The 25,043-nt window shown below is 48.7% G+C and overlaps 1 protein-coding gene across 7 annotated transcripts in view; it reads left to right on the top strand.

The window, feature by feature from the left end:
- The window catches only part of C2CD5 (C2 calcium dependent domain containing 5), a 2,654,621-nt gene that overhangs the window by 1,920,599 nt on the left and 708,979 nt on the right, over window positions 1–25,043 (top strand). The window lies entirely within an intron of this gene.

Here is a 25,043-nt window from a genome sequence, read left to right as displayed (position 1 = left end):
GGCCCTTCTTGATGAGCTTTAGGATGGGGGGGCACTGCTTCTGGCCTGTGGGACGGCCTCTGGGGTTGTGCCACCCCGAGACGCAGCCTGGTTCTTCTCGTGTTTCCCTTCCCCACTTGCTGTACTTCACAGCCTTATTTTCCGTGAGGGGAATGTCTTGGCTGCCAGTGTGCTTCCTCCTATGTGGCAGCGCTCTTTCAGGACTCCTACCATGTTGAAAAAAGTTGAGGAACTTTGGGGAGGCCCCTGATAGTGGACCTCAGCACCCTTGTTTGTACTTAAGAATGGCTCCTTTTCAGGGTCGCATGAGAGGGTAACAATGGAGTCTTTGACTCCTCTCCCCCGTTTAGGTAAAAACTAGTATTGCAGTTACACTGACAGGTTACCCATGTGCCCACGTTTTATGAAAAAACAAGACATGTAACCTCCTTCTCAGTGTTAGATTGTGTTTTTTTAATTCGTGTTAACAGTGCCCTTTGTGATTACACGTGTTTTGACAACACTCCCGTCTTTTTCAAATCAGGGCCAAATGGTAGTTGTTTGTATGTATATTTTAAAGTCTTTGTGGTCAAGTCTCGGGTTAAATCCCAGCCTATGTTTCTTCGATCCGTGCTAAACTGTCCTCATACACCTCTTGCTGTACTTCACAGCCTTATTTTCCGTGAGGGGATGTCTTGGCTGCCAGTGTGCTTCCTCCTATGTCGCAGCGCTCTTTCAGGACTCCTACCATGTTGGGCGGGCAAACTGCAACCCGCTTTTTCACCCTCTGCCCTCTGCTGTGTGTCCCGTGAATTGGGCCCACGGGTCAGCCTCACCTTTCAGTGTGCTCAAAAAGCACAGCGTTGTCCGTTTCTGCAATTGTGATTGGCAATTTTCCCACACCTGATTGGTGCCGGAGGGGCCCCCTGCTGGGCCCGACTTCTCTGGCTTCCCTCAGTTGGAGCGTCCCTGCTATTTCGGATCCACCTGTGGGCCGCCCTCTTTCTCTCTTCTTATCTCTGCATCTGTCCCGCTTCAGTAGACGCGGCGGCGTTGCACCACGCACCCCTTCCGTGGCCACACGGCGGTCTGGACTTTGCGCTGTGTCGGTTTGACACACCTTTCGGGGCTGTGACTTCACCCGGCTCGCAGGGATCTCTGAGGTGTGGCCGGGGGTGGTGCCCTCCCCCCACCGTCTCCTGGGTTCCGGCTCTTGGACAGACATTACTCCAGCCAAGGCCGCCGAGTGGGGTCCCCTTTCACGGCTGTTTGCCGGTTCCGCCATGGGTACCATTCCCTTTGGTGGTTCCTGCTGCCTCCCCGGCCTTTTATGGATCTCTTCCAGCCGTGCCACCTTGAATCGGGATCTGGAACTCTTCTATTTCATCTTTTTCTCCCCCGGCTAGAGGAGCAGCATGTTAGGCAGCCATTGCCTTGCGCGCCCCCTAGTGATCTCCCCACAATTTGACATTTTGATAGCTTTTGGTTAGGTTGGCCTTTTAAAGAGCATGCAACACTGGCCTTCATTGTGTGACATGTTTATCCCAGCTGGAGCTAAATACAGCCATACAAAAGTTATCAAACCCATTTAGAATTTCAGAAAAGTTAGAAGGGCCATTCTTCAATCCAAAGGGAATTACCCTAAACCTGGTAGACTCCTCCTGGAGTTGGGAATGCAGTCATCTTCTTGAGATGGTCAATTAGGGTATTTGCAAATAGTCAAAAGTGTTGGGAAATTCTGTAACACCCAGCCTGTCCACTAAATCATCATTTTGTGGCAAAGGCTGGGCATCTGCTTTGGTGATAGTGTTTAGAGCTCTGTAGTCAACAAAGAATGTTAAATCCTTATATCCTGCTTTTGATACCAGACCCACTGGGCAGGGCCAAGGATTATTGGAGGATTCTGGTTCACCTTTGTCTTGATGCAGTCTCTTACATATCTGACATCCCTTGGCCCAAGCTTTTGACAGCTACACTACCTGCAGTGTCAGTATCATACTGACTACAGGCTATTATTCAGGGGTAGAGTGAAAACAACGAGAAAAAATGCATAAGCGAAATTTTGCACTCCTGCTGCTGCTCAAATGCCAGCTGTGGGGAGCTGATTATTCCATCCACTAGGCCAGCTGAAGGACTACTCTGGAGCATGTCAGGAGAAACCAAGAGTGCTCCTGCCATTTTAATCCTAGGGATGAAAGCTTTCAACCTGTTCAACGATTTGGAGAACCCCCCCCATCCTTTTTTTTAGGGGGGCCGTGCCACAGGGGATTGGGTTGGTCCGGCTGCTAGCTGATGTGCTTCCCAGAGGTTGGATGGAGTGGATTCCCTGGGCTCACCCTCTGATCTGTGACGTGATATTACCATTATTCAAATGGTTTCATCTTTACCTGAAAAGATGACCTCTGTCTACAAGTTCCTGAACGCTTCTAAAGAGTCACTCTCTATCACTTTGGAGCATGGTAATTGTAAATGTTTTAATGTTAAGCCACCAAGTGATACCCAGAATATAGGCAACAGGGGCCATTAAGTGATATGTGATTGTAACACTTTAGTTAACTCGTAAAACGAAGAACAGCTGAACTGCGGGAGTTCATGCAGGAGTTCCATGAACATGTGGGAGTTCATGGAACGCTGAATGCGGACAGAAACTATTCTGAGAGGAATCTAAACAAAGTCTTTACCATAGTGAGAGGATGCGGTCAGGAAAATAAGTACCTCTCTTTGCAAAAGGGGTGCTGAACATCGCTAAACATGGCCCAATTACTGATCCAAAATGGCACAGAAGTCCCACCACAGTTTTGAAGGCTCACCACCAACTGTTAAACCATTTAGTTCCCAAATATGATTTGCCAAACTGAGAGTAATTCCTGTAGTGAATCAGGTGTAAGACTCAGACAAGGAGGCATTGTGATGATTTTTAAATACTTTTATTAAAGTAAAAGAAGAGTTGTAGAAAGACCTATCTCACCCTAGCACTATGAGGGGATTCACTGCCTCAACAAAACTAAAGGATGTCAGTTTCAGAATGTCCAAAAATAAATGGAGTTTTCTGTCCTGTGTCCAAATCCTATCCTGACACTTACAAATGTAACTTAATAAAATGTGAAAAGAGACAAAGGGGGTCATTCCGAGTATGGCGGTAGGGGGTTAACAGCACCGGTAAGGTGCCGACAGAGGGCACTAGAGAGCCGTCCGAGATGGCGGCTTCCCTGTGAGCTCTGTGTAGCTCCCTAAAGATCCTGAAAATAGCGTGCTTCCGAGGTGACTTGCCGAGCTGCTGTGAACACCCAGCGAGAGCTAAGGCGTTTCTGTGCACAACTCTGGAACGAGCTCGGCTGTAGCGTGGGTTTTTGCCCACGAACGACGGCCCGAGAAAGGTCCCACCCCCCCTTCCGCCATCTTGGAGGCAGCGCGACCACGGCGAGGCCGAGGCAGGGCGGTCGTAAGGAAGGCGGCTGTGTCCGGCTGCAACAACAAAGGGCACCGACCGTTCCACAGAGGCGTTAGATGGAGCAGAGAAGTCACAAGCCAGCGGTGTGCGGCGGTGGCCCCCCCGAGCGCCGCCCGCGCTGCGTTAGGATTCCTGGGGAGAGGCCGATCGCTGGGAGGCCACGGAGCTCGGAGAAGGCCCACAGAACAGCCGCGAATGAGCCAGTACGACGGAGGCCGATGACCAAACGCCAGTGGAAAGCCAGGTACGAGCACGATGAGCGCCCCTTAATCGTCAGCACCCACGTTAAGTAGGATTGGTCTCCCGGCTCTTCCGTGCGTAAACGGTGAGGCCTACTAAGATCCATAGTTTAGAGGGGACGGGGCAGGCACCGAGAACCCAGGGAATGAGAATGTCTCTTCGGATATGTGCGTCACTCCACGACGGGTTGCCAGTTAATTAAACGGCGCCCTGGATTGCAGCAGAAACACTTCACCACTGGCCGCTGACGGTGAACTCGTCCTGGAACCCACGCGAGGTCACTGCGTCAGTTCTAGGCCATAAACTGCATCGACCGCCGAACCTGTCCCCGCGAATTGCCCGAGTGCTCATATGGAGGTAAGTGTTTCCGAGGGACGTCAGCACTTCATCCACAGCCGCGACACCAAAGCCCTCACCGGCGCCTCTAGGAGACATTAGAGGGGACAGAGGCGAAACCAAAATTTGTGGTTGTGGTATACGCGCCAAAGCAGGCAGTAAGAGATCTGCGGCAAGCTCGCCACAAACTCACCCAGCAGATTCTTGACTGACCCTTCCAGGCTCACTCCGTGTCGCCTTCTCGGCACTTCATCACCCTCCTCCATTGTGAACATGGAGAAATCTGATAGATCGCAACGAAACTTTGAGAGCTGCTCCTCAGTCAAAGCGTCCTCTTCCAACAGCAGACCGCAATCACCCAACTCAAGTCCGCCCAACGAAGATGAGGTGACACAAGACTTCGACATCAGAGAAATTCTGTTAGATCTCAAGGTGGGGATAGGGAGCCTGGGGAGCAAACTAGACTCGCTTTCCTCCAAAGTTGACCTGCTCCAGCATCGGTTGGATAAACATGCTGATAGACTCGACACTGTTAAACAGAGGGTTTCCGACCTTGATGATGGGACGTCGGCCTTATCCTCCAGAGTATCCCAACTGGAGGCCCAAATGAAGGCCGTAAACGCCAAAAACGAGGACCTGGAAGGCTGCTCACGCCGTAATAACATAAGGATAGTCGGAATCAGAGAACACCAACCCGCCCTGAAAATGGAGGAATACGTGGAGAAAATCTGCACGGACCTGTTTGGCTCAGAAATCCTGTCTAAATGTTTTATAGTCGAAAGAGCCCATAGAGTTCCTAATGCAAAACCCAATCCCGGAGCAAACCCCAACCTATCATTGGAAGCTACTCAATTATAAGGACCGAGACGCCATTCTCAGAGCAGCCAGAATCAAAGGAGGGCTCCAATACGAGGGTGATAATATTCAGCTTTTCCCGGATTTCTCCCAGGCCGTCCAGGCGCAAAGATGTACTTTCACAGCCGTGAAACGAAGACTGCAAGAAAACCAGATGCAATATTCCATGCTTTTCCCAGCGAAACTTCGACTACAACACGAAGGCAAAACGCAGTTCTTCAACACTCCAAACGAGATCAGTGAATACCTAGACCGAGCCGGCTGCCGGCCCGCCACAAACAACCACATCCCCCAGAGGGGTAACAGACCGAGGAGAGATCCACCGTAAACATGAGATCCACAGTTGTCGCACCAGGTATGACGCCTCAACAACACTCATACAGCGGCTCTTTCACCACGGACCGTAATTTGCAACGAGAGTTGGGAGCCAGCCGCCTCTTGGAGGGCCACCGGCGCCCCTAGCACTGCTATGTTGTCTGTTCTGTTTGTAAGGGATTGTTCTCTGTGGGCCAGTTGGGTGTTGCCCACTCATGGGTGGGATTCCAATTCAGCCGGGGCGCTACCTACCTCTCACCCTTGTTCTACAACAACTATCAGGTTCCTCGCTACTCCAATACAAGCCGGGCCCTCCGGCCACCTTCAGATCGCAAGAATCCAGTCAACTCCTCCAGTCCTGATAAACCGGAGCTTAACTGACCACCCAGATGGCGGGACCAACACTTAAAATCGCAACCTGGAACATCCGTGGAAGTAACCATCCTGCGAAGACTAGGAGAATCCTCCACTATCTCAGACGCCACAAAATTAATATAGCTATATTACAAGAAACGCATCTCCTGCCTTCATCGGAACAACTCTGGGCTAAATCATGGGGCTGTCACAGATATTTCTCATCATATTCTTCGTACACCAGAGGTGTTGCAATCTTAATAGACAGGAAATCGAACTTTAGTCTCATCAACTCAGTGAAGGACTCAGAAGGAAGAGCTCTATTGGTGAGAGGGTTGATCTCAGTGAAAGAGGTAGTGATCATAAATTCATACGCACCAAATACCGATGGGCCCAATAACTTCAACTGGGTCATGACTCAGCTGGGGAAGGTCAACACAACAACCATTATCTGGGGAGCAGACCTTAATACGCCGATTGACCCCATACTTGACAAATCCCATAATACAACGGGACATCCCTCTAAAGCCAGTGCCCAAGTCGTGAGATTTGCCACACGTTTGAGTTAGCTGACACTTGGAGGCGCCACAATCGAGACGCCAGAGGAGTACACCTTTCATTCTGCTGTTCACAACACTAGTTCCCGGATCGATTACATTCTAGCATCTATCCACTGCCCTTTTGATTGGGGAGAAATTCAAATCCTGCCGCGTTCCTTCTCTGACCATTCAATGGTCACACTAGAAGCCACTCTTACAGGCACCACCAATCCTGGACTCCAGTGGAGATTCAAAACCGGAGCACTCACTGACACTGTCTTTGCGGATGAACTTCACAAGGAAATAATATCCTTTATCGAAATAAATCAAAACTCGGTCGCCTCGGCCAGCACCATGTGGGAAACACTAAAATGTTTTTGTACGAGGAGTTTGCCTGGCAAAAGAAAATGGCATATTAAAACTGATCCGGAAGGACTTGGCCAGTAGCGAACAAAACTTGAAAGAACTAGAGATGAAAGCCTCCACTACTCATTAACCCTCAAGTTCAGGCAGAAATCAAGAATGAACTGTTGAAGTTTAAAGAAACAGCTGAACACGAAATAAAGTTAACGAGCCGCAGGCATCAGGTCCGCCAATATGGAGAAGGCCAGCAACCAGGCGCCTTGTTAGCCCGTCTCCTATCTATAGACAAAACCCCAACTCAAGTCGAATGTATCAAAGACGTCTAGGGTAGATTGGTATATTCTGAAGAAAACATTGTCAAGGTATTTCGAGACTTCTATCAAGATCTTTATAGCTCTAAAGGGGCCTCCGATCCAGAAACCATACAAAAGTTCCTCGATGACACAGAGCTGTACTGGGTTGAATCAGAGCTACGTGGACCCCTAAATGCTCCGATAGCGGTTGAGCAGGTTCTGGAGGCAATACAATCCCTCCCAAATGCCAAGGCGCCTGGGCCCGACGGGCTCTTCAGAGAGTTTTACAAGGCCCATGCCTCCATCCTAGCCCCTCTACTGCTCCGAGTTTTTGAAGAATCTTCGCAGCTTGGCGTCTTTCCCCCCCCCACATCACGTGAAGCCAACGTAATGGTGCTACACAAAGCCGGCAAACACCCGGATGATTGTGATTCCTACAGGCCAATCTCCTTGATTAATCTGGACAATAAAATTCTAGCTAAAATCTTTGCTGCAAGGTTACTGCCTCTTATGCCCGCACTTGTAATCGGAGACCAAGCTGGGTTTATCCCGGGACGAAGCACAACCTATGGGATCAGGAGACTTTTTGGCGTTATAGAGGCCCTAAATCCATCACAACGTGCTATTGCAGTCCTTCTCGACGCCGAGAAGGCATTTGACTCGGTTGAACGGCCATTCATGTTTGCAACGCTTACACAAATGGGCCTAGGCAAATTCTTCATCAAATTAGTGTCCCTGCTTTATAGTGCCCCCCGCTCATATATTACTCTTGGAAACTCCAAGTCTGCAGGCATAACACTAGAACGCGGAACAAGACAGGGCTGCCAGCTCTCCGCCCTTATCTTTTCCCTCATTATGGAACCCCTGGCATCCAGGCTTCGCGCCAACCATCTGGCACGGGGTCTCAAACTGGGTCCCCATAGATTAATTGTCTCCCTCTACGCTGATGATGTTATGCTATTTGTCAGCGACCCCCAGGCCAATCTCAACCCGGTAATGTGTGAAGTCATAAAATTTGGTCGAATGACGGGTCTCAAAACTAATCATTCAAAATCCGTGATTTTCCCCCTGGCCCCCAACCACAACTGAATTCCCAGATGATTACGATTTTAAATGGGAAGCCTCAAAGGTCCGCTATCTGGGTATCTATATGTCTCGAGATCATCATGAAATGTATAGGGATAACTATGTCTGTACATTAAATTCCTTGCAGGAACGAATTCACAGGTGGAAAATTCTACCTTTAACAATTTGGGGAAGAACCTCCTTAACGAAAATGGTCATCTTACCCAAACTCCTCTATTTGTTTATGAACATTCCATTACTGGTCCCCAGATCTTTCTTCCAAAAGGTCAGGAGCCTAATACTAGAATTGGTGTGGGCTGGGAAACCAGCGTGCGTGGCATACAACACACTTACGCTGCCGGTGGCGAACGGGGGTCTTGGGCTCCCCGATATTGAAAAGTACTATTGGGCAGCCCAAGCCCAATTTCTCAGTCACTGGTATACGGTCCACTTTGTTCGACCCCACGTGCAAGTGGAACGCGCCCTAGCCTCCCCCAACCTCCTGAGGGCTGTTATTATCAGTCAAATTCCGGTCCCATATAACACGCTAAATACAGTCCTATCCACCTACGCAATTTGGAAAAAAAAATAGCCAATAAATACGGGGTGACAATAAGATTCTCCCCATTATTGCCCATTAGATTTGTTCCCGGTATTCCCATTACTAACGAGAAAGTGTTCCTGATATGGACAGACAAGGTCAACATTCACTCCTTTGGTGACCTCTTCCGTGGGGGCACGTTCCTGACCCCACAAATGGCCAAAGATAGAGGCGGCAACTCCTCGTTAGACGTGTTCATCTACTTCAGGCTACGCCACACCCTTCAAAGTTATTTCCATCCTTCCCCAAACAACCTCCCACATGGGATTTATTACACAATACGATTCAAGCACAGGGGGAGGGAAGATTAGTATCTTTGTTATATAAATCCCTCATAGTAGGCAATGCACCCCCCAAATCCAAGGCGCAGCAAAAATGGGAAACAGCCATTCAAGAAGCAGTATCGGAGGAAGACTGGTCTTATATCCTCCGCCAGACGCAAAAAGTGGCAATAAACATTTGCCACAAGTTGATTAACTTTAACTTCGTGCATCAGACGTACTACACCCCAGTTAAGAGGAACAAGCTTCACCCAGAACTGTCACCCTGATGTGACAGGTGTGCGGCAGCCAACGCGGACTTCCTCCACCTAGCCTGGAATTGTCCGGGAATCCACAATTTCTGGACCTCCGTTCTAAAAGTTACCGAAGACATCATTGGCGAACAAGTGACCCCAACACTCCTCGGAGCCCTGCTCTGCCTCACTAAATATTTGCAGCCGGCGTCTCGAAAACTTGCGGCCCTGCTTCTGGTGCTGGCCCGCAGGAGAATCGCGATGTCATGGGGTCGAGGCCCGCTCCCCAAGATTGAAGACTGGAAAAAAGACATTGTTTACTGTCAAAACACTGAATGCGAATTTTTAAGACTCCTACCGCTGCATGCTCGCCCCCCGGATATCTGGGGTCCATACATAAATTATTTGTTAAGAAATGCTGATCCCTCAGACTCCGATATATCTGTGAACTAGAAGATGTGCGGTGAAGTCCAGACCCGCAAGAGGGCACTTGGCAATCTCGAACTGAATTAAGGAAGGAACCCACGGGATCCTGTAAGGGTGAACCTGGAGGGGGGGTAGGGGGTGGCTCGGCAGGGTTGTTTGAAGTTGGGGGTTTGTTTTTTCTTTCTAATTGTGCTGTGTTTGTCTCACTCTGATTTAGCGCCCTAGAGGTGCCTTTGTATGATGAGAAGACCAAAAATAAAGTTTTTTTTTTAAAAAAAGGATGCCGGTGCCGTTAACCCCCCCCTACCGCCGCATTCTGAGGTCCCTTAGCGGGTCCCACTAGCGCCGGCTGGTTTTACCAGCCTCCCTTAGCGGGACCCGTTAAGGGACCATGGAGCTATACATGCTGAAGTGAATCTTAAAAAGGACCCTGTGCGATTTGTAGCTCCCTCTAGCAAGCGTCAAAGAGTGGACTCAGGATCGCAAAGTATCAGAAGTCACTCTTCAGGATACTCGAGTAATATTTGTTCATTACCTCTCTCGTGCTTCCACATCCTTGAAATCAGACAACAAATCCTCAAACTGTAAATTGAGATTGCAAAATCTCCATCAAGAAGATGATGATTTGAATTTAAACCGCAATAATGTGATGAAATTATTTTCCTGCATTCCATCACTTCGAACAATCGCATCTGACGATATAAGAATTGTGGAGTACGCAACTGAGCGGTGTTGTGACCAAGTGCTCTTGCACATTTCCTCAGCTTCTGTTCGTAATACTATCCTGAATGCCTCTGACGAACTGTTGATGTTTGGATTTGATATATCGGTTGAACCAATTAGTTCTGGTTCAGAGACTCCTATGACCAGTTTGAAGAGCACCTCTCATAATAATTCAGAACAAAGATGTGCTAATCTACGTCGAGCAATGCTAATTCCAGGCTCCCAAAGATCATGCACAAAGAAGTCCATCGAATACAAAACACAAAACAACAAAGATGCTTGGCACTAGCCACCAGCAATTGAAAATGAAAGGATTCTGGAATTTTTGTCCTGGAATACGAGAGGATTTACTCATTTGTTCAACCGATTTGATGTCGAGATAAAAAAGGTTTTTGCCATCTACCTGCAAGAGACATGGTTAAGCGATCCACCAGCTAGAGACGGATTTGTGATTCTCTTAAACCCCGCAATTAAAAACGCAAAGGGGCGTCCTTCCTCTGGATTGTTGATGATGATTAGGATAAACACGTGGTGGCGGCTCATTGACTCATTTAGTCCTAATCCATTTGTGCAAGGAGCCTTACTTCAAACAAATAACAAAAATATGAACATAAGGAAGCACCTGCTTATCTTAAATGGATATTGGAACCCGAAAAAAATCAGCACAAAATCGTTTCTGGATTCAATAAAACATCTTATTGACAAAGCAATATTGAATTATAAGAACGTTTCAATAATCTGCGCTGGAGACTTAAATTGTACGTGGTTCAAATACGACCAAGTTAACCAGTTGTTTAAACTATCAACAAACAATGAATTAAGTAATCGAGCACACTGTTGGAGCCACGTATTAGGAAATCTCAACTGTAAAATGGTCAACGGTCATGTGCCAGGTGATCAACCGCCAAAGCAAACGTGGTCGGATCATAATGCACAATCAATCATTGACTTTTTTTGGGTTTCCCAAAATCTATTTGAAAAGGATTTGTCATTGATAATATCTCCTATGTCAAGTAGTGACCATAACTTGTTGCGGTTGGCCTGTCCAGTGGAATGGACAAATGAAACAAGAATACACGATATATGTCATGCCTGCTGGACATATCTCTGGACCAGGAACGACCTCTCCATACAAATTGAGTTTCGCCCATAGAACCACTAGACCATTCTATTCGAAATGGAGGTTGTTCTATGCATTGCCCGGAAAACGACGTCTGCATTTTTCATGTCGTTAAAATTCACGTGGCTTAGTTCCGTCACGTGTATCACGGCAGTTCGTACATAAGCAGCGTGGAAACGTCGATTGCTGCTTCTGATTAATTCATTTTTGGCGTTTTGTAGCTGAACTCCGGACCTGCGTCCTCGCATTCCCTTCAGCAACTTCTTTGGCCTTTTTTGAGCGTGTTTTCCTCCACATGCTAATTCCTGGAGCCGTGTATCCTGTTCGCGTGTCAAATCTCCACGCGGACGCTGTCTGCAAGCGCGGCTGTCCTGAGCTGCGTGTATCCTGGTTGCGTACCAAAACTCCACGCTGATGCTGTCTGCAAGCGCGGCTGTCCTGAGCTGCGTGTATCCTGGTTGCGTACCAAATCTCCACGCGGACGCTGTCTGCAAGCGCGGCTGTCCTGGGCTGCGTGTATCCTGTTCGCTTGCTAAATCTCCACGCAGAAACGCTGTCTCCAAGCGCGGCTGGCCTGGCTGCGTGTACGCTGTCGCGTGCAATCCTGCACTTGGTTTTCTGAACTACTTTGAACCTTTGGTGCCTGTGACAGTTACCAGGTGAAAATCTAATTTTGTTCTTCGTGGGAAAGGAAGTATTTCATGAACTATTGGAATGTGATTGTGCACAGTACTTTGGACGCTATCCTGTGGTGCACCAACCCGGTATCTAGCGTGAGCCTTGTGCCATTCGGGATAAGTTTCCCTTACTAATCTTCCCCTCCTTTATCGTTGTTTCAACTCCTGGTTTTCTTCAAGAGACTTTCGTTGAATTCTTCAGTTTGACCATAAGGTCAGTGTTTTGAATTAATGCTAATACTGTGCTATCATAGTGATTTGAGTTTGGGGCAGTTTCTTAGGATACTTTATCTATCCTAGGCATACTTACGATACCATACCCACGCCCTTTCCAGTGATCCATCTCTCTGCCTGTTTTATCAGTCAGAGAGTTGTATCATTTGGAAGGTCTAATTTGACCTACCTACAATCAAGTCGTGTGAAAAAGGATCCGGAAGAGCCCTACCAATTGTATCCTTTTTTTGTTACCGTATCCTTTTCAATTGATACATTGGTGATTTATGACAATATACCACTTTCTGTGAATGCTGGCGGAAATCGCCTTAGGATAGATGGTTCCAAATTACAAATACTTAATCAGAAGCTTCTTTATGACAAATCAATGTCGGTTGATTATGTTCCCTTGCTTTCGGATTTCGTCATTGAAAGAGCCTCTAATTCTGTTATGGGACAAACGCATAAACATCTGTCATCAACATTATTGACGCTAGCAAAAAAGGCGATGCAACGTGATGTGAGGAAATTGAAAAAATCATGTATTGCAATAGGATCCATCAAAATTGCAATTAAAAAGCGTCGACAATTGTATCGGAATTGGTTAAAATCCCAAAAAATGATTATTGAGCAAGACAAAGCAGAGCTATTAATGAAACAGTTAGTCCAGAAGAATTCTCGAGAAATCTGGGCAATCCTGAACACAGGAAACTCAAAACATCACTCTGCTTTGTCAAATGGCATCGATGCATTGCAATGGGAACTTCACTTTGCTAAAATCTTCAGAAATTCACAGCATGAAGAAATAAGACCTGCTGAACATAATTTGTCATCATGGGATATGCAAATCTCAGCCGAAGATATAAAAGCAGTAATACGAAACCTGAAAAATTCACATGCCGCCGGTCCAATGTAATGTTGAAAAAACATGAAGATGAATGGGCAATGTTAATGGAATCATTGTTCCTACGATTATCAGTAACAATGACGATTCCGGTCTCTTGGCGCGAAGCAATAATTGTTCCCATTTATAAAAAAGGAAATCGGGCAGATCCAACTAACTATCGCCCGATTGCCCTGTCAGATACTATTGGGAAAATATTTGCTTCCTTTTTACGCCAGAAGCTGGTACAATGGTCTGTAATGGAACAAGTTCCGGACATATGGCAAACCGGTTTTACCAAAGGTGTTGGTGTCGAGGTGAATCTCCTACTAATGACTATTCTGAAAGTTTAAGAACTAAATCACGATTGTATGTAGCTTTCATTGATCTACGGGGTGCTTTTGATAGCATCAATCGATCAAAATTGTGTCAAAAATTGGAAAATTGGAAATGTCCCAGTAACTTAATCGAACCTATAAGAGCGTTGTATTCAAATACCATCATCAGCATAAGATTGAATAACCAAGGCACCGTATCTAATCAGATATCTACAAATATGGGCGTGAAACAAGGCTGCCCATTGGCTGCCGAGTTATTCAAACTGTTTATTGCTGATATTCCAGCTCATCGTAAAAACGTAAGATGTTTTCCGCCTATTTTAAATAATGCAGAAATCGGATGCATCATTTACGCTGATGACGTGGTTCTCTTAGACAAGACCCCGATAGGTTTACAAAGGCAAATAACAAATCTACATGACTATCTAAATAAAAATTATTTGGTATTAAATACTGAAAAAACCAAGATTATCATCATTGGTAGGACAAATACCAAAAATAAACATCAATTTATATGGAAAATTGATAATAAACATCTGGATGTGGTAGATTCAATAAGATACCTGGGAATCTCATTTAACAATTAATTGTGCGAACAGCATTGGAAAAGCGACATGACAAATCGAATGATTCAGTTTAGTATTCAAGCTCAGTTGCTGTATAAAACCTACGGAAAATTCACCTTAACCCCCGTACTGACATTTTATACCCAAAAAGTAGTTCCAGCTATAACTTTTGGGTCTGAAGCGGGATGGAACATTGACATCACCTTTTGGCATAAATTAGAAGGCATCTTTTGGCGACGAGTTCTGAAGCTACTGGCCTATATCTCAATGAGGCAGCTAAGATATGAACTCTTTGAATTCTCTTCATGCATGTGTCATGTGGAAATCTTTGATGGCTCTGCGGAAAATGATCTTGACGCCAATTCCACCAGCTTATCAAGTTTTTTCCTCCAGACCAGGCACAGGAAAATCAAATCTCCTGGAAGAGTGGAAACAATGTATGGAACAGATCCTAATACACGCCGATCTAACAGTAGAAGCTTTGGTAATGAGACCACAAGCCGTGAAAAAAAATTTGAACTTTCATGTTAGATTCAAAATAATGACGAACATCTAATGATGCCAACGACTTTAGACTCCGGGTTGGGAGCACATAAGTTAGGTGTACCATGCCTCTACCTAACAAATTGTCCTTCCCGACATCATCGTGAGCAATTTCTACGTATTCGTCTAAATTCAATAAAAACCAAGGCGATGATGTGGCTTCGTCATTCAAAAGAAGTAAATGACAATAAGTGTCGCTTCTGCCTGAAAGAAATTGAATCTTTAGAACATTTACTTACAAAATGTACTCAGACCACGCAAAAACGGATTCTGCACTTGGGAAGCTTCAGTCCAGTGAACTGTGAATCTCGGGACTGGTGGTCATATGCAATGGCTGGCAGTTCAGTGATATTAAGCTGCGCTGTGGTGGACTTTATGGACTCTTTAGAGCTGGAGGCTTTTATATGATCATTGATCGAAAACTTGTTGTCTTCCTTGTTCTCTTTTAGACATGATGCTGAAGTGTCATTGATAATACTAAATTGTATGTTTAGTGAGGAAACCAACAAAACTTTTATGTTGTAACAAAAGTCTGATGCCACAGTGTGAGCACTGAGGCATTCAAGTCTGAAGTTTCAAATAAAAAAAAAAAAGTAGTGTTCTTCAGTGTTCCACCATAAAGTTTCAAATGGTGCACAAATAAACAAATGATCAACGATCCACAGGTTTTCACGATTCTCAAAGGAGAATCCCCTATATCTTTCAACTTCTTATTATCCTTCAATCAGTTCCTTTTCTTGTCAAAAGGTAGTTTCACAATCTAGGGGGTATGGTTCCCTGACCCTAGATTCACACACTCAAGATCTCTTCCTCACCCCTTGATATGCTCAACTTTGAAACGCAAGTAAAAGGCAATTATTTTATCCAGGGAGAATGACTTCCTTTCCGATAGACCAACACATTCAATAGTTCTTCCACACCCCTTGACTAGCTTAATAATTCACAGTTCAATCACTTTTCCAACCCAAGGGGTTGTTGTTGTTGTAAACCTTTATTCAGCGTGAGCCATCCGGTACAAAATACAAACCTTCACAAAACACATAGACCCAAGAAGTTACAAATTAAAATCCATAATACACAAGATATACATTCAGCTTCAGACAAACTCAGACCATATCACAATCTGTTAAATAATACCAAGTCAAGATCATAAACTGCTAACGCAGGGGGCAAGTAAAGTTCAACTTTTAATAGTCATCAGCTTGTTCCTCTTGTACATATGTGGATGTACACATAGACAAAGAATACAACATTCAGATTTTCAGTTTATTTACCACAAGTGTAAACAGCGGTATCAAATACTTCCTCCTGAGGTCTTTAAGACCTGCATATAGGAGCAAAAAGTGAAGAGGGCTCTCATTCTCCAGCATGGGGTCTGGCATGGATTCACATGCTCATGAATATTCCCCGTCGTCAGGCTGGGAATCCTCGGTAAAGAAAAAACCAGTATCAGTTTCGTTTCTGATCTGTCTTTCGTAGTAATAACCAATCACTGGTCTCTGCGTCATACTTACCACAGCCAATGACTGCCCTCTACCTAAGCACCGCCTCTGGCAGCCATCTTCAGATTTTTACCGCACGTTCATGTGTTGGGATCCTCGTGCTATTGCTCTCGAGCGTTAGTGCTATTTTTTCACGTTTTTTCTCAAAAAACTTCGTTTTTTCGGTCAAAAGAGCCTCAAGCTCCACCGACTCTCCATCCGATCAACGGGGACCCATGTCGGATTCGTCTGCGCCCCTCAAGGGTGAAGATTTTGTCTAGCTACGTTTTGGAGGACTCCAGAAGCTTCTCAGGCCCGGACATGGCCCTTGAGAAGGGAAGCTCGACGCCCGGAAAGCTGTTCAGGGTCTGCCCTGGATGCCAGCTGCAGAACGTCTTTAAGGAGGACGAACACTCCTTTTGTCTCTACTGCTTACATGAGGACAAGACGCACGTGGAGAAGGACTGTGCGTTTTGCGGCAATATGTCGGAGCGGACCATGAAGGACCGCCATCAACGCCTCGCCAACTGGCTGGAAGGGAAGAGCCCGTCAGGCGAGAAGAAGAGGAAGAAATCCGAGCGGTCTTCTAAGACCTTTGAGGACGCCCCGGCGACGGGGGTCCAACACAAGGCCAAGCACCGCGAGTCCGCTGGCACCGGGAGCGCCGAACGGTCGGGCTCTACGGGTGCCAGGCAGGGCGCACCCTCCCCGGCACCTTCAGCCACGAGCCAACGCTCTGGGTCGGGTAAGAGGAAGGGCGAGCACCCGGCGAAGCTCCTGGAGAGGCCCCGGTCGAGCTCGAAGGCCCCATCGGAGGGGGAGCGAGGCAGTGTCCCCCCCCCAAGGATAAGGCGGTGAGCGCACCTAAGGTGGTGAAGGCCTTGATCCATCCGGCCAAGCCCTCTATCGATACTGTCGCGGCGGCCCTGGCTCAGCCTGTCGAGGCTACACCAGTGGTGGCGATCTCGGGGCTCAGAGTCTCCCTGCCACCTCGGAGGGAGTCCTCTTTTGTGCCCATCGATAGGACCCCCGTGAAATCCCCGGCAGGGAAGAAAAAGGGGGGGCAGGGCGTCGTCATAGATTCGGCTTCAACCTCACAGGAAGAGCTGATCGAGGTCTTAAGCCACGGCCTTGGCGTGGATGAAGACCGGCCCGTCCTTATGCTCAGAGATAAGAGATAAGGACGAGACTACCGTTGCCGACGGAGGAACCTCTCCCGTCGGGGGATCCTGAACCGGGAACTTCTGGTGTCCCCCCGCCCAAGAAAAGAAGGATTCACCTTCCACCTCCTTTTCAGCCGTCGCGACCCGTCCAGCCCTCCTCCCCGTCCACCCGAGGGGATGATACGGGGACTGACACGGCAGCGACGGGTACGGACGACGAGGTATACGACGAGGATCTACCGTCGTCACCTCCCACCAGGGCTTCTCCGCCCGACGAGATTGGATCGTTCCCGTCCATGATCGCCAGGGCATCCGAGCTTTTCCAACTCTGCCCTGAGGAGAAGAAAAAGGAAGGATTCCTTTATCAACGGCGCGAGGCCAAGAGGAAGACGGTCCTCGCGGTGCCTCTACTGGACGACATTTGGGATGAGGGCCTCGCCCTCCTCAAGAACCCTTCCACGACGCCAGCTAGAAGAGACTGGTACGAGAAGAAGTACCGGGTCCCGGACGCGGCCCCCCTGTGCCTCCGGGCGCAGCCTACCCCGGACTCCGTCGTCTCCGCGGCGGCCAGGAAGAAAGCGGGGGGGGGTGCGGCCTCCACATCGACTTCCCCACCGGACGGCGAGGGAAAGAAATTGGACGCTATGGGACACAGGGTCATCTCGTCTGCAGCGACGACGATTAAAGCGGCCAACGCCTTGGCTATCGTGGCCCGCTACGACAGGGAGCTATGGTACAAACTGGCTCCCCTGCTGGACTTCCTACCGGACGACAAGAGGGCGGATGCCCTGGAGATCCTACAGGAAGGTGAGGTGGCGTCGGACCACGCCATCACTATTGCGACGGACATCGCCGACACTGGGTTTCGCCAGTTGGGCAACGGCGTGTGCTTTAGGCGGCGTGGATGGCTCAAGGCTACGGACTTCCGTCAAGACGTACAGACCAGAGTCCTGGACATGCCGTTCGATGGGAACAACCTGTTTGGGAAAACAGTGGACGATTCCCTTCAGGCCATTAAAGCGGACACTGAGACGGCCCGGGCCCTTGGGGTTCTGCAGCAACGACGGACGCCCTTTCGGAGCAGCGGACGCAAGGGCGCCTCCAAAGGTTCCGGCGGCGGTTTCTCCACCTACCGTCAAGCGGCCCGCTCGTCGTCTCAGGAGGCCTACAGAGGACGAGGCAAGTCTGGCGGACCCCGCCGTCGTCGCCAAGGAGGTCAAGGCGGCAAAGCCTCGTCGAAACAGGATTGAACCGGCCGTGGGGTCGGGCCCCCACCGAAGCACCCCGGTGGGAGGCCGGCTGGCGAGCTTCGTCAGCGTGTGGGAGTCCATCTCCACCGACCGTTGGGTGCTGGACGCCTTAGCCCGGGGCCACGCGCTCGAGTTTCAAAGAAGGTGCCTGCGCGTCCCCCCCGTTGCCAGGAAAGAGCTTCACGTCCCTCAGCTTCTCCTGGAGGTAAAGGCGATGCTCAGGAAGGGCGCCATCGAACTCGTCCCAAAGAGGCTTCGGGGCTCCGGAGTTTACTCGAGATACTTCCTCGTGAAGAAGAAGACGGGAGGATGGCGCCCCATCCTAGACCTGCGACGTCTGAACAAGTTCATCAAGGCGCAGAAGTTCCGGATGGTCACCCTCCAGCACGTCCTGCGTCAGCTGGAGGAAGGAGACTTCCTGTCGTCGTTGGATTTGGAGGATGCCTACTTCCATATTCCCATCCTAAAGGGGCACCGAAAATTCCTCAGGTTTGTGGTCCAAGGGCGTCACTACCAGTTCAAAGCCCTCCCCTTCGGACTACGGTCGGCACCCAGGGTATTCACCAAGTGCCTTGCACAGGTGGCGGCGCAGCTGGGCCGCGAGGGGATCCACGTCTACCCCTACCTGGACGACTGGCTCATCCGAGCCAAGACGAGGGAGCTCGCCGTGGAGCACACGGCAAGGACCGTCCAACTTCTCACGGACCTGGGATTCTCCGTGAACTACGCCAAGTCCCACCTGGTAGCCGCGCAAAACGCACTGTTTCTGGGAGCGAAGCTCGACACAGTGTCCCTTCTGGCCTCCCCGTCGGAGGAAAGGACCAGGTCCATCCTGGGCAAGGTACAGCGGATGTTGGTTTCCGACGCGGCCAAGGTGAGGTCCATCAAGTCCCTCCTCGGAAGGATGTCTTCTTGCATCTACCTCATTCCCATGTGCAGGCTCCGGATGCGCCCGTTGCAGGAGTTCCTGGACGCGCGCTGGATCCAAACAACGGGCGGCTTCGAGGAGAGGATCACACTCGACGAGAGTTTCCGCCGAGCGGTCCGGTGGTGGGGCACCCGCGCGCACCTGAAGACGGGCATGGACTTCCAGACCCCAGACCACCAGGAGACAGTGACCACGGATGCCTCCCTGGAAGGGTGGGGAGCGCACACCGAAAATCTGCACGCGAGAGGCCAGTGGCTCCCGACGGAGAAGTCCCTCCATATCAACGTCCTGGAGCTCCGTGCAGTGTTCTGGGCCCTCAGGTCCTTCCTTCCGTCCCTCAAGGGCAAGGTGGTGAGGATCTTCACCGACAACACCACCACCATGTTTTACATCAGGAAACAGGGCGGAACTAGGTCCCCAGCACTGTCCAAGGAGGCGCAGGACCTGTGGCATTGGGCCATCGCCCAAAGGATGTTTCTGGTGCCGTTTCATCTGGCAGGGATAAAAAACACCATCGCCGACTCACTCAGCAGGGAGCTGCGCTCGTGCCACGAGTGGGAACTACGGCAGGATCTAGTGGATCGCCTCTTCCGACGGTGGGGCACACCCCAGATCGACCTGTTCGCGACGGCGACGAACTCCAAGTGCCGGAGGTTCGCCAGCAGGTTTCCCCAGGCGAGGAGCATGGGCGATGCTTTCTCGTTCCCCTGGGAGGGCCTGTTCCTCTACGCGTTCCCTCCTTTGCCACTGCTAATCCGGCTCGTCAACCAGCTCAAGAGGTCACGGTGCAGGATGATCCTCGTCGCATCTGCGTGGCCGAGGCAGATATGGTTCCCGGACCTTCTGGACTTGTCAGCGTCCCCGCCAATCAAGCTGCCGGTGGACGCGGATCTACTCTCCAGGGAAGGAGGCGCCATCCTCCACCACGACCCGAAATCGCTGAACTTGCAGGCCTGGCTCCTGCAGCGCTAGAGTTTGGAGGATACGACATACCGGCCGACTGCAGAGAGGTTCTTGCAAAGGCCAGGGCGTCCTCGACTCTTAAATGCTACGGACACAAATGGAAGAGGTTTTCTGTCTGGTGCCACGCACAGAAGATTAACCCTTTACAGATTACGGCTCCCCAGGTACTGCCGTACCTGCTGACGCTGGCCAAAGCTGGACTGGCACACGCGTCCATCAAGATTCATCTTGCTGCGATCTCCCGATACACCAGAACCACGGGCCGGACGTCCTTGTGGTCTCATCGTCTGGTGAAAGAGTTCATGAAGGGACTGTTCAGATCGTTCCCGCCGGTGAAGGCTCCGGCCCCGGCGTGGGAGCTCAACGTGGTGCTGACCAAGCTCATGGGACCTCCGTTCGAGCCTCTGCACTCGGCCCCGTTGAAGTTTCTGTCGTGGAAAACAGCGTTTCTTGTGGCCATCACCTCCGCACGACGGGTGGGAGAGATCCAGGCCCTTTCCTGCAAGGCCCCGTACTTGACTTTTCATGACACGAGGGTAGTGCTCAGGACGCACCCCTCCTTCATGCCCAAGGTACCGTCGGACTTCCATCTCAACGAACCCTTGGTGTTGCCTGTGTTCTTCCCGTCGCCTTCGTCGCCGGCTGAGAGGACTTTGCACTCGCTGGATGTGGCTAGAGCGCTGAAGTTCTACGTGGACCGCACGAAGTGTTTTCGGAAGACGTCACAACTCTTTGTGAACTTTGGACCTGTCAATCAGGGGAAGGCTCTCTCGAAGTCTTCCATTTCCAGATGGCTCTCCGGCTGTATCATGTACTGTCATCGGTTGGCAAACCGACCGCTGCCTGGCCGTCCGAGAGCCCATTCCACCAGAGCGATCGCAGCTACCACGGCGTTCCTTTCTGGTGTGCCCCTGCTGGACATATGCAGGGCTGCTACGTGGAGGTCGACGCACACCTTCACGAAATTCTACTGCGTCGATCGGGATTCCAGGGAGGAGTCCAGGGTCGGCCAAGCAGTGCTGCGCAACCTGTTCGCCTGAGGTGAGCCTGGTGAGGAGGTAAGATGCTTAATGTTGAGTTTGATGTAATGCTTAATGTTGAGCCTTTGCCACCTCCCGTGGTTGTGCATGTGTGTACTGCTATGTATTCTTTATTCATGAGCATGTGAATCCATGCCAGACCCCATGCTGGAGAAGGAACAAGTTACTTACCTGTAACTGTTGTTCTCCAGCATGGGTCTGGCATGGATTCACATGCGAACCCTCCCGCCTACCCCTCTGCGGCTCTTCACTTGTTCATACTGCCACTTCACGTGCTTCCAAATCTGAAGATGGCTGCCAGAGGCGGTGCTTAGGTAGAGGGCAGTCATTGGCTGTGGTCAGTATGACGCAGAGACCAGTGATTGGTTATTACTACGAAAGACAGATCAGAAACGAAACTGATACTGGTTTTTTCTTTACCGAGGATTCCCAGCCTGACGACGGGGAATATTCATGAGCATGTGAATCCATGCCAGACCCATGCTGGAGAACAACAGTTACAGGTAAGTAACTTGTTCCTTCTCTGCATCACAAATTGGGCATCTTTTGCTCTGGGCCTTGTCCCAGGTAGCATTGACAGACCTCAGTGGCAGGGTGCCCAAACGTAGTCTAATATATAATGATCAGGTATATTGGGGAGCTATAACATCAAAGAATTCCTCGTAGCCTGGCAGTGGCTTACATCTAAAATATTCTGGCACATGGCCAGAGCAGAGCACATTATACTTAGTTTGTTTCTCCTATACCTAAAATAAGCTGATTTGTTTATTAACTTAGCAGCCGTGGGGAAAGATAAGGGATTTTCCCAATACGTGCTTAGGCTTAATATGAGAAGCCATTTCTTCATGCGTAAAAGCCACAGAAATGTGTGGCTGTCCCCGATGGAGATCACATAAGAAAGTGCATTACGATATTTGGCCAGGCCAGGAATGCCCAGTACTCTCAACCAATAATATACTGACCTCATTTATGTTCATCACCAGTGAAACCAATATCTCACTCCATCTGCACTGCTGCGGTTGGAGTGCTTAGAGGGAAGGAGCAGGACACTCTTGAGGAACTTGCTCTCAATCACTGTAAGTGGGACAGAATTCATATAACCCGAAATCTCAGACGCAAAGAGGGCCGAAGCCTTTGCCTGGGCATGATAGACTGCCAAAGCTGGTTTGACTGCCCCTCCCCCATGACTGAAGTAGTACTTCCTCAGAGCCCCGCTGGTTTTCTCCACATTAGTCTTAGCCTTAAGAAGTTGGGCAGTCCAGCTTGCTCCTGGTGAGAAGTGTATGCCCAGCTAATCATACCACTGTACCTGCTCCAGGAGAAAGCCTCCCACCACTACATTCAAGGGTCAATCACTATATTTTCTTGGACTGAAGATCATTGACTTGATCTTACTAGTGTTGATCTCCAGCCAAAGCTCATTACATTTGCTCACGAAGCAGGTCACTGCCCGATCAGAGATGTGGACAGTAACACTGCATCGTCCACAAAAAATAGTGCTTGCACCTTGTTGCTTCCCGCCTTGGTGGATCTGACTTGGCCATAAGGAGTCCATCAATTATTGAGACTATATAAATACAAAATAGCCGTGGGGCCAAGAAACATCCTTGGCGCCCTTTGGCAACCAAAGGTTTTGGTCACACCCCCCTCCATGCTCCAGCAGACAACAGCAATGTTATTGGAATACAAAAGCTGGATTGGGTTTAAAAGAGTTTCACTGATGTTTTTAACCCACAATGTCTCCCACAGTAGCACTCTAGGAACACTATCAAAGGCTGTCTTCAGGTCCACAAACACTGCATCCAGCCTAGATTCTGTTAATAGCAGATGTTTCTGAATAATCAGATGGAATTTGAATCTCTGGTCCTCTATGCTTATTCCAGCCTGGAAACCCGCTTGGGGGGATATTTCATCAACCCAGACCTTCAAGCGCTTCAAAAAGGCTTTAGCAAATGTTTTACCATCCACATCAAGGAGGGAGATAGGGGCATAATTTGAAGTTACTGCCCTATCCCCCTTCTTGAAAATTGGAACACTCACGGCCCTAGTCCAAGTTGTTTCCCTTCCCCTGGGGTTCACACACTTCCAAGTGCATGTCTTGAATATCTCTCTTTAGACTTAGTTGTGGGTCTGAGGCTTGCAACCAACTTGCCGGGTATACTCGCCTGCCAGGGCTTTACAATATCCACTTTTCCTTCTGGGTGTGGCTCTCCAAACTTGCAGTCACATTTGCCTGGTATACTTTCCTGCCAGGGCTTATTCTTTTTCTCTTTTAGATGCGGGTCTCCAGACTCACGACCGGCTGCCTGGTTTACTTTCTGGCCAGGACTTATTCCACATGTAACAATTCAGTTCTGATAAATTTTGGGTCTTGGACCCTCTTTGCTTTGCCTCCTTTTCAAAGGCGCCCAGCGTCCCAGCTCCCTATCCAAAAGAGAATGTTCCTGCCTATGAAACTAAAACTAAAGCAAATTGACGTTGTGCTCAAAATACTTCTGTCCCACACACTAAAATACAAAACCAAAAGGTACAGTGCAATTCAACACAATTCTGCAAAAACATATATAAACAGAGGTCCAATCAAGCCAGTCTTGTATCATGGGTTTGTTCCATTTCCATGAACTGTTTCCAGAAAAGTATTTAGAATGTTTCATTTCACCACAGTTTTGTTAGAAGTAATCACAATGTGTTTTTCACGTAAAGTTTTCCTAAAGATGGCACAACAAATGTCATTTCTACAACACAGGTTGTAATATATCAAAAGAAAGTATTTTGCGATTTTCAGAATGACCAAACAAAAATATCTTTTCTACACACTGGTTGGAATTTAGTGAGAGCAAGTTGTTCTTAATTTTCACTATGGCAAAATAAATGTTCCACTTCAACAAAGATATGACATGACAAAGTACTTCTTTAACACACAATTGGATTTTCTGGTGTACTCCCCAACTGAACAGATATCCTGGTTTACTCTCCTGCCAGGAATATCTCCCTTTTGATCCTTGTAGATCCCCTGGTAGTTCTCTCTTTCCAGGTATCTTTTCCGAAAAGGGTCACTACCTGATATACATCCTGTGTCAGGTCTGTCTGCAATATTCACTTTTCTTATAAAATATAACTCGATTGTACCTCTTCAATTGTTGAGCTTTGTTGACTACAGTTCCAACTTGTTCCAACTTCCCCCACACTGGCATTTCATATATGGAGGTTAGCTCAAGGTCTGTTGGTCAACTTCCTTCTTGATACAGATTGTCCTTTGGCAATGCTTGTTCCCAATTTCCCCAAATTGACATATCATATAAGGAGAGGTACATGTTTTACCTTTGAATCTCTTCTTCAAAGTCTTTTGGCGTATAGTAATGCATTTTTGTGTACCCAAATTGACATCTCATATGAAGGAAGTTGTACCACTTTTGCCTTTTTATTTCACATCTTCTTGGTCGATTTTCAAAATATGTTTCCAAGTGTTCAATAACTTGTGGGCATGCCCCAAAGCCCCCAACTCCTGCGGACTGACTCACCAGTTCTACGTGCAGCTGTGGCAGAGGTACTCAGTTCGGTAGGCTTCTCCCACCAGACCAGTTCTCTCTCTTTTCCCACTTTGGCTCCTTATTGCTTTGCCGATGGAACCGTTTCCATTTCCCAGGATCGCTTCTTCTCTGGTCCCCTGGTGTAGGCTTCTCATGTATCGGTGCCTCCTTGACTCCCACTACAAGAGTTTAAATGTCCTGCGCAGCTTATTGAATGATTGACAACTAGACTTCACGTTAACGCTAGTCATCGGTGTTGCTCTGCATTAACTCCCCACTCCTCTTCTTTTTCCC

Source organism: Ambystoma mexicanum, chromosome 12 (genome assembly GCF_040938575.1).
Source record: "Ambystoma mexicanum isolate Mex_15411 chromosome 12, UKY_AmexF1_1, whole genome shotgun sequence".
In the NCBI taxonomy this organism is placed as follows: Eukaryota; Metazoa; Chordata; class Amphibia; order Caudata; family Ambystomatidae; genus Ambystoma; species Ambystoma mexicanum.
Note: the sequence above shows the minus strand (reverse complement) of the source record. Positions and strands in the feature narration are given on the sequence as shown.